Source organism: Lepeophtheirus salmonis, chromosome 11 (assembly GCF_016086655.4).
Source record: "Lepeophtheirus salmonis chromosome 11, UVic_Lsal_1.4, whole genome shotgun sequence".
NCBI lineage: Eukaryota > Metazoa > Arthropoda > Copepoda > Siphonostomatoida > Caligidae > Lepeophtheirus > Lepeophtheirus salmonis.
The window spans coordinates 12,566,621-12,581,346 of NC_052141.2; the positions used below are offsets into that span (position 1 = coordinate 12,566,621).

The 14,726-nt window shown below is 32.0% G+C and overlaps 1 non-coding gene across 7 annotated transcripts; it reads left to right on the plus strand.

Moving 5' to 3' along the window:
• The first annotated feature begins 7,576 nt into the window (after positions 1 to 7,576).
• On the plus strand, positions 7,577 to 13,627 carry LOC121125851 (uncharacterized). Of its 7 annotated transcripts, none has more exons than XR_005866769.2 (4): positions 7,577 to 7,704; positions 12,621 to 12,881; positions 12,944 to 13,158; positions 13,215 to 13,627. It is a non-coding gene; the product is annotated as an uncharacterized protein (transcript). The 7 variants fall into 7 exon arrangements; XR_005866770.2 differs by lacking the exon at positions 7,577 to 7,704 and adding an exon at positions 8,363 to 8,383; XR_011782238.1 differs by lacking the exon at positions 7,577 to 7,704 and adding an exon at positions 9,389 to 9,426.
• The last annotated feature ends 1,099 nt before the right edge of the window (positions 13,628 to 14,726 follow it).

Genomic DNA, 14,726 nt, shown 5'->3' on the forward strand with positions numbered 1-14,726 from the left:
CCCGTTTCACTCATTTCACCAAACGTAGACTCAGTTCGTCTTCTGTAACATCCATGCAAGTAAATGATTTTAACATAGACTTCTTGCATAGCAACAAGGTCAGAAAATACTTTAACTCCTTTGGCTCATACAAAAGCTCGGGTCCTGATGAACTGAAACCACTACTACAACAACTTGGTAAAAAGCGTATAAATCCCAGAATTTTATAAAGTTACCCTCATAACTGGTTATACTCCAAGATGCTGGACCGAGATGAAAGTAACTTTTCTGTCAAAACCATGTAAAAAAGATTACAGCCGGACCAAATCCTTTAGACCGATTACTTTTTCTAACTTTATGCTTAAAGGACTTGAGCGGATTTTACACTGGGAATTTGAAAAAGTCATTCCAACCCTCCACTCACAACATGCCTATACAAGGGGTTATCAACAGATATGGCCTTTCACAAGTGACAGATACCATAGAAAAATCCACCTATTAACAACAATGCACGCGTGTTGTCAGTTTTGATTGTAATGGTGCATTTGATTATATAAAACTTCATTCAGCTGATGCAGCAATGGAAAAACTCTGTATTCCAGAGTGTATGAGATCCTGTACCCTTTCAGCTTGGCTGTGACTGTGCCAAGCTGAAAGGCGAAGAAGCTTGTGTCAATTTAAGCCGTTGGAAGACACCAAGGGGGCGTTCTATCATCGGTCGCTTGGAATATGATTATGGATAACTTAATAAATAAATTTAAAAAAGGAGCAGTAAAGGTCGTTGGCTTTGCAGACACCATCCTCCTTTTAATTAGTGGAAACCATCCCCACACCCTTGTCAATGCAATGCAAAGGGCAATCAATACTGTTATTATATGGGGGAAAAGAAAATGGTCTTACCTTTAACCCATTAAAATCAAACGCTATCATCTTTTCGAAAGCCTATAAACTTAGATCAAAATACTTTTCACGTTTTAGAAATGGATGGCAAAGTGATGGAATATGCCACAAATCTGATGTACCTAGTTGCCACTTTTGATCAAGGACTCACCTGGATAAAGCATTTGTAAAATAAAGCCTTCAAGTGTTCCGGAATATGGAATGGAATATGGAATATGGCCAAGGGAATCATAGGACAAAAATGGGGCGATTGACCTAAGACAAGGTTCTCTGATTGTATGAAGCCATGATCAGACCTATCATATCTTATGGATGGTTAGTATGGGGATGTCCAATCACTACAAGGAAAAGTTCAAGGAAAATATTAAACACCATTCAATGGAAAGCACTATTGGCAATGACTTATACATTTCGATCAACACCAACCGCAGGAATGGAAGTAGTTGTGGGTATTACTACTATTGACATATACATTAAGGAACAATCAACAAAATCAAGATGGAGAACGAAGCATTTTTACGTTATACCTGGCATGAAATAGGTAATCTTTCAAAATGTTGTGGGCATCAGTTCCATAGTAGTAAAATACTTATACAAGTTGGAATGGATTAACCAATTAACTACATAAAAATTAATCGTATTTGGATAAATAATAGTCCCATTAAGAATCCTGCCAAAATCATCTACACGGACGTGTTTAATGACAAAGACTGAAACACTGGGGATGGAGGGGGTTTTACCAAAGGTGATGCATCAATTTTTCATTCAATGGCTTCATTGAATAAAGAGGCTTTAAATTGAAAAGAAACCATCACCAAAGGAATGAGCGAGAAAAATATACATCTACAAGGGGTATTCTGATATTACAGGAAATGAATTTGCAGACCATCTTGCGAAGAGGGGTACTGAGAGCCAAAACCAGTTTACTATTGGGATGCCTTCAAGCTACATAAAAAAGATAATTCAGGACTTCTTCTGTCATTATTGGTATGAACAATATAGAAAAGATCAAGGTATGAAAGAAACACATACTATTCTTAATAAGCCGAAGTCGAAGTTTAAAACTCATTGAACAAGCCTAAACTGGGCATGGCCTTTTTCTATCCCACCTAAGCAAATCCTATCTTACGAGAGACATCAAGCCATGAATGAGGAAAACGAAGACTTTCGTATTTTAAAACTTATAAAATGTAAAAGAATAAAAATATTATTGAACAAAATTTTAATGTACACTAAGTTTTAGAAATTGTTATAGTGGCACAAATCCTCCATTGTCTGGTTCTGCTCGTTGCCTTATAATTTTATTTTTGGTATGCAAAATAGATATTTAACTACCTATTTAAACCTCTCCATAAATTTATTTTTATGTAGATTGAATCTGAATGATAATCATGGGAACAAATAAAATATTCAAGTATCTAAAAAGGAAAAACAACTAAATTATTCCAAAATTACTTTTATCATTTGTATATTAATAACTTATTTTTTCCCTCTATCACAATCACTCGAATTGAATCAATTGATAGGAATCAATGATAGTATTTAGTATACAAATAAAATAACAATTTGTGATATCATTTTAATTATAGATTATGGAATTAATGGGTTATTTATTTTCTATATGTGATGATCAATTTATTTGAAATATATAGATATATATGTATTGATTTCATAGTTTATATACTCCGTATGAAATCTATTTTTCATTTGCTCACATTGAAATTATATTACCACATTGATTAAATAATATAGTGTAATACCTTGACGTACGATTAAAAATTGTTCGTAGACCAAAGTTTGTAACAGCAAATAATCAATCCCAAACAACTTAAAAAAAGTAAAACTTGAAGCGGATTTCGCGTTCTGTGGCGTACTCTGAACCAGATATTATCTAAAAATAAATTTGTATAGTGCAGCACAATTAAAAACTTAATTCTACTTCTTTATATTTCTTAGAAAAAAGATGTTCAAATATTTGTAATAAACTTTTTTTTAAACTAAACTAAGCTCACGCTTGCAACACACATTTTAACAAGACGTAATATTTTTGGCCTATCATTGAGTGTTTTTCTAGATAGTATATGATTAAAAAATCATTTTAATAGTTAAGAAAATTCTAAAAGCCGGGACTTGCAGAGTACTCTAAATAAAATTAATCCTTTGGAGACATTGTAATTGATCCAAATATAAATAGTTTTAATACTCGTAGATTAAGTCAGGATCAACTAAGTTTAACAGTGGCGACATACTATAAAAAAATTAATTGTTCATCCGTAATATAGCTGGAATGTGGGTTTTCTACTAAAAAATGATATAGCTATTGTTCAAGTGAGTAACCCCTTTTTATTTGGGGAAAATGTGATGGCTCTTTGCTTACCAAAAGTTGGTTTGTCCATCCCAGAAGGATCGACGCTTATAGGTAAGTCTACCCCACAAATATTAGTTAAATTTACTCCACTCTTGGTTTGAATATAGTAAGCGGATGGGGAATCACCAGTCTTCACACATTATACAAGTATTTTCCTAACTTTAGTAAAACAAATATGAGGACAGAGTTGAAAACATTAAGTATGGAGAGTGAAAAGTGTGAATATAGTAAGGATTATCCCGTCAGTCCAAATTCTAAAATGTGTACATACAATCCTCCTCATGATTCTTGTATTGGAGATAGTGGAAGTCCTCTTACAATGGCTATTGATGGCCAGTGTATACTAGTTGGGATTGTGTCTGAAGGGATGACTTGTGGGTCGGTTGACTATGCTTATAGTGAATGTATCATTTTACATTACTTGAATATTGATGCAAATTAGGTAAAGTATATGTAATAATATGGTTAGGATTATTGGGTTGGTTCTTTTTATATTCATTCAGATACTTTTATGATACATATTTTAAAATTATTTTCAAATTGAAGGATTTTTGTGAATATCCGATAATTTCATGATTATTTTAAGTTATATAATAGAGTAAAGAAATCTATTTTTTTTTTAAATAATAAATGTCTATCAATATTTTTTTTATATATAACCCCTTATAACCCCTGTTTGATACGAGGACTTATCCCCGTCTCTTCCAAAGTCCTCCAGTAAATTGAGCTCCTCCGTCAGCGTGAAGAGAAACCGGCACACTGAATCTTGAAATCCACCCCGAAAAGAAAGACTCTATAATGGTCTTAGCCTTAGTATCACATCTAGGAATAACTTAAGTCCATCTTGTGTCCCTATCCAAAACTGTTTAAAGATACATGTAACCATTTGAGAGAGGGCCAAACTATATTTCTATATGAAGTGTACAAAATCTTGGAGGATCTATAGAAGTCGGAGTAGGACCAGAAGGCCTTGGGTGAGTTACTGCTTTGTTCTTCTGACAAGATAGACACTCCAGGGTCCAATTTTGACCTTTTCTCTCAAATTAGGTGACGCAAATGACTTGCAGACCTCTCACAATGTAACTTTAGGCTTGGGGTTGTAGGACCGTAAGCTAAATTATATATTTTTTATGCAACTCGTTTGACAATGCTATAGCTCTGAAATTCATATCCGTCCCAAAATCGACTAGAATATAACATCCCAACTTCTTAGTGACAAAAGCCTTGTCTTAAAATCAAAACTATGATCGTTTGAAAACTGGTTCTGTCACAGCTCTTCAAGGAGGGAAACCTTTCAGATCTGACTTGAACTATCAGTCTCGACAAGATGTCAGCAGCGACGTTCTCTTTCCCCAATTTGTGTGTAATCTGACAATGAAACTCAGATATAAAGGAGAAACATCTAAACTGTCTTGCCGTCCACGAGGGGTTCCTCGATTTCAATGTGGAACTCAAGGCCTTGTGGACGGAAAATAATGTATATTCAAATCCTTCCAGCGACCAGCAGAAATGTGCCAGGGCCTCCTTGATAGCAAACCGCTCCCCATCAAACGCCGAGTACTTTTGTTGAGCATGAGTCAACGATTTGGACCAAAAAGCCAATGGTGGCCATGCACTTCCTGCGCATTTCTTTAAGGAAGCTCCCATCCCAATCAACGACGGGTCTGTTGTCAGTGCAAAAGGGGGGCTGTCCTCTCGGAAGTCCAAGAGAGTCCGTTCAGAAAGGGTATTTTTAATTTTTTGAAAGGATTCCTGCTTCTTTTCTTCCCATTTGAGTTTGGTATACTTTCCGTGTTGTTAAAGAGGCCCTGTATGAACATTGCTTAATATTGAACCATCCCCAAAAAGGTCTGAAGTAATTTACAAGAATTGAGAGGAGCTAAGACTCGAATAGTCTCGACTCTGCTTGAAAGAGGTTTAATTCCCTCTTCTGAAACGTGGTGACCCAGGAAATATAAAGAGTGTACTTCCCATTTACATTTATCTCCTGAGAGACGGAGACCTGCTTCTTGGAGCTTCGACAGAACTTGAAAGAGTAATCCTCTAGGTTTGTCTCTGGACCTGGACGCGATAAGGATATCGTCTAAATAAACAAAACTCCCAGCTCAATTCTGAATAAGGAATCTATGAACCTTTGGTAAGACTGTGCTGCATTTTTGAGCCCTAAAGGCATGCAAGTATACTCGAAGAGGCCAACTGGAGTATTGATTGCCGTCTTGTGAGCGTTTTGAGCCTCTACAGGGATCTGATGGTATGCCTTTCATAGATCCAACTTACTAAACACTTTAGATCCTCCCAGGCCTAGAGAGAAGTCCTTCATATTGGGAAGGGGATAGCGATCCAGCTCAGACATGCGATTCAGGGGACAGAAGTACCCACAAAAGCGGAATCCTCCACTTGGCTTCTGTACGAAGTGCACTACCGATGAGAAGGAGTGTGATGACACTAGCAGAACTCCAAGCTCCAGGAGCTATCCCACTTATTTCTTAAGAAAGCCCCATTTGTGTCCACTAAGTCACCGAGCCCTAGCAAGACAGGGTGGTCCAAAAGTAACTATCGAGTGTTTCACAGAGTGCTGAACAGGTGTGTGAGAATCCCAGAAAGAGAAGAACAAAGGGAACTACTCCATGAACTCGTCCTCACGTGTGATTTGGTTGAGGTAAAGGCACGCCGGTGTTTTGAAGAGGGAGCAATTCCTGACGTCAATACTTAAATCCTGACGTCGTAAAAAAGGAACTCGATCTCCTATCTTTTTTTACTCCTAGTGTTTATAGAAAGAATTTTTTTAACACGGCCATATTCAATTTGATATCATGGGATACTGATTCCAAATAAAAATCCGTGATTCTGGTCTATTTTTGATTCAGAGAATATAAAGGTTCCGATCTTTATTCATAATGATAGATTTAGAAATCAAAGAACAACCAAGACTATGATGCCTGAGGTGGCGATTCGGAATTCTTTGATTGCTTTCAACTCCTTAGGAAACAAGTCCAAGGTTCTAATACCTATGACAAATGGAGATGTGATTTTTTAGGGATTTTTAGGACTAACCCAAGTTAGTCTCTTGCATACCTTCAGACTGTGGATTTAGGCTATTGTTAGGTATTTTAACACTCTGGAGGAAACCCTTCTCTTCAAATTTCCATTTGAAGACTAATAGCATCCCTTTCATTGATAATAAGATGCCTAAAAGGTCATTATTCACAACCTCACCATCTTGCGGGGCATTGCCTTTGTTTTTAGACAGTTCCTCTTCCTCAGGTACCGAAGATGGATCTTTAGAGAGGGAATCTGCATTAGGATCATATGTTGGACTTGGTTTTTTGCCATTAGTACAAGTGAAGAGCAATCGAACCCTTTCATATTATTATGACCAAGCACTCCCTCCCCCCTGGGGCACCAAATTGTTTTCTTTGGAAGGTGTATTAGGATTAATAACAGAACCAATGTTATGAGGGTATTTTTTTACTTCAGATGAAAGGCGTTCTGTTATTGTTTTTTGTTCACTTTTTCGTATTCAAAGGTTATCATCATCTTTTTTTCAGAAAAATATTTCTTAATATGGCAAAAATTAAAGCACTTTTGCTATAGAAGTTTGACTCCCAAAAATTTAAGCTTGAATAATTGTCCTTGAATTGGCACAATTTGTGAGATGTAGGACGGATCTACAGCTATTTCAACGATATAATGCCTTTCTCTCCTAATATATATATGGAATTTCAAATACTTTTCTTCTGTTTTTTTGCCTATCGGTTTCTTTTTTGGATTGTAGTTCGATACATCTCCAAATTGCTTCAAGAAGAAGACAACTTTTGATTCATCAACCCGTTTGAACGTATTGACAAGAGTTATGAAAATATTTTTCTTTTTATCATGGGATATCTATTCCTTTCAGTTCAAAGGTAACCTCTCCGAGTATGCCCTCCATATTTTTAATTTTCAACTTTCTAGGATTTTGTAACTCCTTAACTCTACCTGGTCTAATTGGGGAAACCTGGACAATTAGAAATCTTGGATTGGCACGAGCAATTTCGTGCTCTCGAAGCCGAACTGCATTGCAACATCATATATTAGCATGTTGGACATTAGCTGCATTGAAAGCCTTTCTATCATTATCTTCAAGCATGAGAACAAAAATTTCCGACTTGAAGTCGCAACTCAAATTCATTTGAGTATCTTTATGACTGCTCTTTCCTCGTTTAAAGAGCGTGGCATGTAATTTTTGTGAATAGTTCAAATAAAGAACGTTTTCATCAGGGGGGTTTCTCCGTTGGTTCATGGAGCCTCTTAACGAGAGATGAAAATGAAGTACAGGTGGCGCTTCTTCAAACTTGTAAGATTGAAAGAAAAAAGAAAAAGGAAACGAGATCTAATACACGTTCAATAGGAGGAACAAAATAATGATAGAAACTAATTCAATGATTCCTTAGATTCTCTGATTCTCTGGATAAAAGGTACGATTTCCAAATTATGCTCCAAGATTTCCAAGCATCGATCTAGAAAACAAAAAAAAATCCTCTTCTGTGTCAAACATATACTCGATTGAATAAATAATACTATGTATAGATATAATAAGTTAGAGTATTTAATATCAATAATGAAAAAAGTGTTAGACAATTCTAGACTCACAATGATTATGTAACCCTCTTTCCTTTATATAACTTGTGCTCTAGCAATCATACAAATGATTTGATAATTTGAATAAACTCATATTGTTAAATCTTAATTTCATTGCAATGTCAAAAATTAGGGAGCTGGAAACCACTTTCTAGATTACTAAGTTGCTATTAATCGTTTTGGATTATTACCCTTTGATCTCCACATGAATTATTGAATTACTAAATATGAATGAATGTTTGCTTTTTTTTTTAGATTTTATTATTAAGAATTTTTGAATAATTAATTAAAAAAATTTTCAAATTCATATAATTTTCATGTTAAATAAAAAATATGTTTTTCTATATTACTATAAACAGGAGAAGTAGCTAATATTTTTTTTCTAAAAATATACAATGAACACTTATTTCAAATAGTCATTCATGATAGTCGCAATACCTCTCACCTCTAGTGAGAGAAATTCAGAAAATTATCTACGTTCTATACGTACACAAAACATTGAGCCAAGTAACATGTGTAAGCCTTCACTTTGAATTATTGAATTACTAAATATGAATGAATGTTTGCTTGATTTTTTTTTTTTTTTTTTAGATTTTATTATTAAATTTTTTGAATAATTAATTTAAAAAAAATTTTCAAATTCATAATTTTTTTTTTTATAATTTTGATATATATATCTTAAATAAAAAATATGTTTTTCTATATTACTATAAACAAGAGAAGTAGCTAATACTTTTTTCTAAAAATATACAATGAACACTTATTTCAAATAGTCAATCATGGTAGTTGCAATACCTCTTACCTCTAGTGAGAGAAATTCAGAAAATTATCTACGTTCTCTACGTACACAAAACATTGAGCCAAGTAACAAGTGTAAGCCTTCACTTTGAATTATTGAATTACTAAATATGAATGAATGTTTGCTTGATTTTTTTTTTTTTTTTTTAGATTTTATTATTAAGAATTTTTGAATAATTAATTTAAAAAATTTTCAAATTCATATAATTTTGATATATATATCTTAAATAAAAAATATGTTTTTCTATATTACTATAAACAAGAGAAGTAGCTAATACTTTTTTCTAAAAATATACAATGAACACTTATTTCAAATAGTCAATCATGGTAGTTGCAATACCTCTTACCTCTAGTGAGAGAAATTCAGAAAATTATCTACGTTCTCTACGTACACAAAACATTGAGCCAAGTAACAAGTGTAAGCCTTCACTTTGAATTATTGAATTACTAAATATGAATGAATGTTTGCTTGATTTTTTTTTTTTTTTTTTAGATTTTATTATTAAGAATTTTTGAATAATTAATTTAAAAAATTTTCAAATTCATATAATTTTGATATATATATCTTAAATAAAAAATATGTTTTTCTATATTACTATAAACAAGAGAAGTAGCTAATACTTTTTTCTAAAAATATACAATGAACACTTATTTCAAATAGTCAATCATGGTAGTTGCAATACCTCTTACCTCTAGTGAGAGAAATTCAGAAAATTATCTACGTTCTCTACGTACACAAAACATTGAGCCAAGTAACAAGTGTAAGCCTTCACTTTGAATTATTGAATTACTAAATATGAATGAATGTTTGCTTGATTTTTTTTACACAAAACATTGAGCCAAGTAACAAGTGTAAGCCTTCACTTTGAATTATTGAATTACTAAATATGAATGAATGTTTGCTTGATTTTTTTTTTTTTTTTTTTTTTATTAAGAATTTTTGAATAATTAATTTAAAAAATTTTCAAATTCATATAATTTTCATATATATATCTTAAATAAAAAATATGTTTTTCTATATTACTATATCAAGAGAAGTAGCTAATATTTTTTTCTAAAAATATACAATGAACACATATTTCAAATAGTCATTCATGATAGTCTGAATACCTCTAGTGAGAGAAATTCAGAAAATTCTCTACGTACACAAAACATTGAGCCAAGTAACAAGTGTAAGCCTTCACTTTGTGAACAAACAGATATATATTTTTTTCTTGGCCTTTATTAGGATTCATTCTTTATGTTTTATTATGTTATATCATAATAAAACATATCAGGTAGAAAGTTAAAAATAATATTAAATTAAAATTTCATTTTAAATGCAATTTAAAGTACTCGAGTACAAAGTTAAAATAGGAATTATTCCATTTAAATCATTGTCTTTGATAATCCTTAGCTTATATATATAAAATATATTATGCCTTGGTGATGCCTTGGTGATGATGGTGTCAATTTTAGCCTTTTTACCTAAGGATTAGAAAGTCCATCCTTCCACGTTTCCTACCATGTCACTCTTCAATTAGTTATATAATACCCATGTAAGTCCAATTTAGTTTGACGCATTCGCACATGATGTACCAATCCATACAAATACTCAGTCCTACTCGTACTATGACAAAACTTAGTACTATTATCTATTTTTTTTTTTTTTTTTTTTTTTTTTAATAATTAAATTTGTGGAAAATACTTATTTTTTCAATTTGACAAACGCTTTCCCAGAAAGTTTTAATCTCATAGTGTACCTACATAAAGGACATAAAAAGGTGTGTTGTTGTCAGTACAGCAATAATTTAACAAGTATTAAAAATATTCATTATCATATTGGAATGAAAGTTTGATACCCTTCAACTCACTGAATCAGTTTTCTACTTAATTTATTTTAGACTTATTTTCTTACTTCATAAACATTTTAAATAACGGTTGTTCAACTTGCAATAAAATTTTAGAGTGATACTAAATTCATTCAATTTGGAGATCACTGCAGTATTTTTGTTGACCCAAAATAGTAGATTAGGCCACAACTTATTTTCTTTCATAATTCTTTCATCAATCAAGATTAAATTATTTTGGATTACTTGAGGAAATTACTTTTTAAAATATTTTCTTTTTATCCAAACCTTATAAATTCCGTTAAACATACAACAAGAATAATCCTTAAAAGTTTCACAATTTTTATTTTGTATTAAGCAGAATAATTTTTAATTAATTTTAATTTTTTAATGTCCCAGGAATCGCCGGGAGAACCTACTCCCGTTACAATGAAAATAGAAATATCATTTGCAAGATATGTGCAATGCTCTTTAAAAAAATCTCATATAGGATATATATTATTTGTTATCTTTCATAAAACATCGACATTTTTATGAAAATTTTTAAAGACCTACAGTCTTAAGGATCGGTAATACCAGTGCTAAGACTAAACTGGACTGAATCCTGTCTGGAACGACACAACACTAATTTTAATTATATTTTAAACCCTTCATTGATTGATGATTTAATTAAATTGACCCCCATATGACATGTCAAATAAAAATTTATCGATGTCCTATATTTTCATTGTAATACCCTTTGCTAGTAAATTATGGTCTTGGAGGGCCTACAGGCCGAAAAACACATTTATTATTGTTATTGAAGCCGTAAAACACTAATTAATGAACATTAAAACATTTAACAGATATGAGTTTGACATTCAATACTTTTTTTTTAATCAAGTTTTTAGAGTATAATTACAATTACGTACCATATTTCGACATGAAAGAACTATATAGATGAAAATAAAGGTAAATATAAATTGATACAAACATTTCAGCATTATAAAATGGATTATGTATTACTTTATCTCGATTAAAATCAATAAAAAAATTCTAGCCCCAATTAAAATCGAGTGAAGTGAAGGATATTACTTAGAAGCATATCACTTCTATATTTTTTCTTCATGTTCTTTCAATCATAGGTAAAGTTACATAATATACTTTATATTTAAATTTAAAAAAAAAATTCTTTAAAAAATTTAGATTTTGATTGATTAGTGTGTTAATATTTGATGTAGATTAAAATAATATTCCGAAGAAAAAAATTGAATCGTGTGTTGTGATTTTTTCTAAAATAATCAATAATAATTTAGATGTAAGGGGATTCAAACAAGTTGATAGATGCTTCATATTTAAAACAATTGTTCGCTTTTCTTACAATAATCATTTACTATTCCCACAAAATATTTGAAATTCAACTCTGATCGACTCGGATGCTGTAATAAAAGTTAACCAATCAACTTCTTTCCTTAGCTGACGTTTAAAATCTAGCACCTCATGGATAAAATAATATACTGTAATAGTAACTTGACGAACGATTATAAATCTTTCCTTGACCAAAGTTCGTAACTGAAATTAATTTATTCCAAAAAACTTTAAAAAAAAAAAAATGAAGTGAGTTGTGCGTTTTGTAGCGTAATCTGGATAAAATCATATCTAACTATGTATTTGCATATTGAGGCACATTTAAAAACTATAATATATTTGGATATGTATAATAAAAAACCTGTGCAAATATTAATTTATAATAAACTAGTGTCTATTTTACTTTTTTTTAAACTTAGCTAAGTTCACACTTGCTACATATATTTTAACATAAATATATAATATATTTGGTCTATCATTGAGTAGTCTCTCAAAAAATTTCAGACAACATGGACATTTTTCTATACCTTTGTGTGACGGTTATTATTTTTGCTCAAGTGGATTTAGTCTATGGAATTGGCAAGTCCTATATTTATCTGTATAGTACTTTTTTGTAGATAGTACATGATTAAAAACCTTTTTATAAGTTAGGAAAATTCTAAAAAACGGGACCTACAGGGTACTCTTGATATAATGTTATGATTAATCCTTTACATACATTGATATTGATCCAAATATATTGTACTTTTAGATAATTATTTTGCTTGTTTCCATTCTAGATTCTTATACTAATTGTGTAAAACCAGGAGCACTTTTAAATGGATGTACATCAACCAAAGAGCGAATATTAGGGGGGGAGAAGGGTTAATGAAGGAGAAATTCCATGGCAAGTCCAGTTTCAACTAAGAAAAGAAGATTTTTCTAAGAGTGCATGTGGAGGGACAATCATAAGTCATCAGTTTGTTCTCACTGCAGCACACTGTTTCATCTACCCTAAAGGAGTTAACACTTCATCGAATACACGATTAAAGGATTCATATGTAAGAGGCAACTCTACTATACTAGTCTAATAAAAAATAATATCAGTCATTAATACTCGTAGATTATGGCAGGATCAACTAAGTTTAACAGTGGCGAAAAACATACCATAAAAAAATTAATTGTTCATCCTGAATATAGCTGGAATGTGGGTTTTCTACTAAAAAATGATATAGCTATTGTTCAAGTGAGTAACCCCTTTGTATTTGGGGAAAACGTGATGGCTCTTTGCTTACCAAAAAGTTGGTTTGTCCATCCCAGAAGGATCGACGCTTATAGGTAAGTCTACCCCACAAATATTAGTTAAATTTACTCCACTCTTGGTTTGAATATAGTAAGCGGATGGGGAGTCACCAGTCTTCACACATTATACAAGTATTTTCCTAACTTTAGTCAAACAAATATGAGGACAGAGTTGAAAACATTAAGTATGGAGAGTGAAAAGTGTGAATATAGTAAGGATTATCCCGTCAGTCCAAATTCTAAAATGTGTACATACAATCCTCCTCATGATTCTTGTATTGGAGATAGTGGAAGTCCTCTTACAATGGCTATTGATGGCCAATGTATACTAGTTGGGATTGTGTCTGAAGGGAAAGATTGTGGATCAGATCAATATGGTGCACTTTCAGTGAATGTCTCATATTATACGACTTGGATATTGAAGCAGATTAAGGAAAGTATATGTAATTTCTTATTTAGTATTTCTTGTAAATATTCTTTCAAATACATTTAAGTTATTTTAAAATTATTTTAAAATTGCAGGATTTTTGCGAATATCCAAGAATTTCACGACAATCTTAAGTTATAAAATAGAGTAAAGGAATCAAAAAAGTTATTGGTCTTGATTTTATTCATAAAGTATAATTAAGTGTATGGTGTTATGTAAATAAAGCTAAATAATGAAACAAAATATATGTGGGGTTTGTCAATCAATAACCAAAAATCAAGAAAAAAAGTAATTTCCAATTTATTTTTATAATTTATAATTGTGTATAAATATTCATTATATATAACCCCATTGAAAGTATTAAAACCCCGTTTTATACTAAGAAATTATATTTTTTCATGTCAATTATGGAAATGTAATGTTTTGTTTCGATGTTATTTTGGAAAAAAAAATATATTTAACATCAAACCCAGTAATTTTATACAATTCAAGTCTTTAAAATAAAGGAAAATTTTAAAAATCATTCTTGTAAACAATTTAGTACAAAAAAAATCAAACCTGAGCTCTCTAGTTCACGTACAAATCGGGAACATGGCACATGAATGTTATTGATAAATTTCCATTTTGCAAAACTTATAGACGCTGTGTGTATCCTACGCAACATTCTACGTCGTCAGCAAGTCCGAAATGTTGGATAGAAAGAAGGCTTTGTAAAAAAGCCAAACCGGACAAGGAGGAGTTAATAAAAACAATCCAAGCCCATAAGTGGCAATGTATAATATCTGGGAGTTTAACTGCAGACTGGCCAGAGACCAATCAAAACATTTGTTTGAAAGAGCCTTGAGAGGTTCAAGGGTCACTTTTGACATCAGGAATGAAAAAATCCCATCTCCTCCGTTGCAAGACTCTTTTGAATGAGTTGTGAATTAGTTTCTTGAGTTCTTCTTCTGAATTCTTTTCTTTTTTGACACTTTTAAACCCCCCCCCCTCCTCTCTACAACCTGATGCCAACTTCCGGTGCATGTCGAGGGAAGGCCCACAGTGTCCGTCATCAAAACACCAATGCCCTCAAAGCCAATTTGAGCCAGTATTTGGACGCCATAACAGAAGACTACATCGGCAGTCTTTGCCATGCCTTGCACCACCGTTTTGAAGCCCTTATTATATCTAAGGGGGT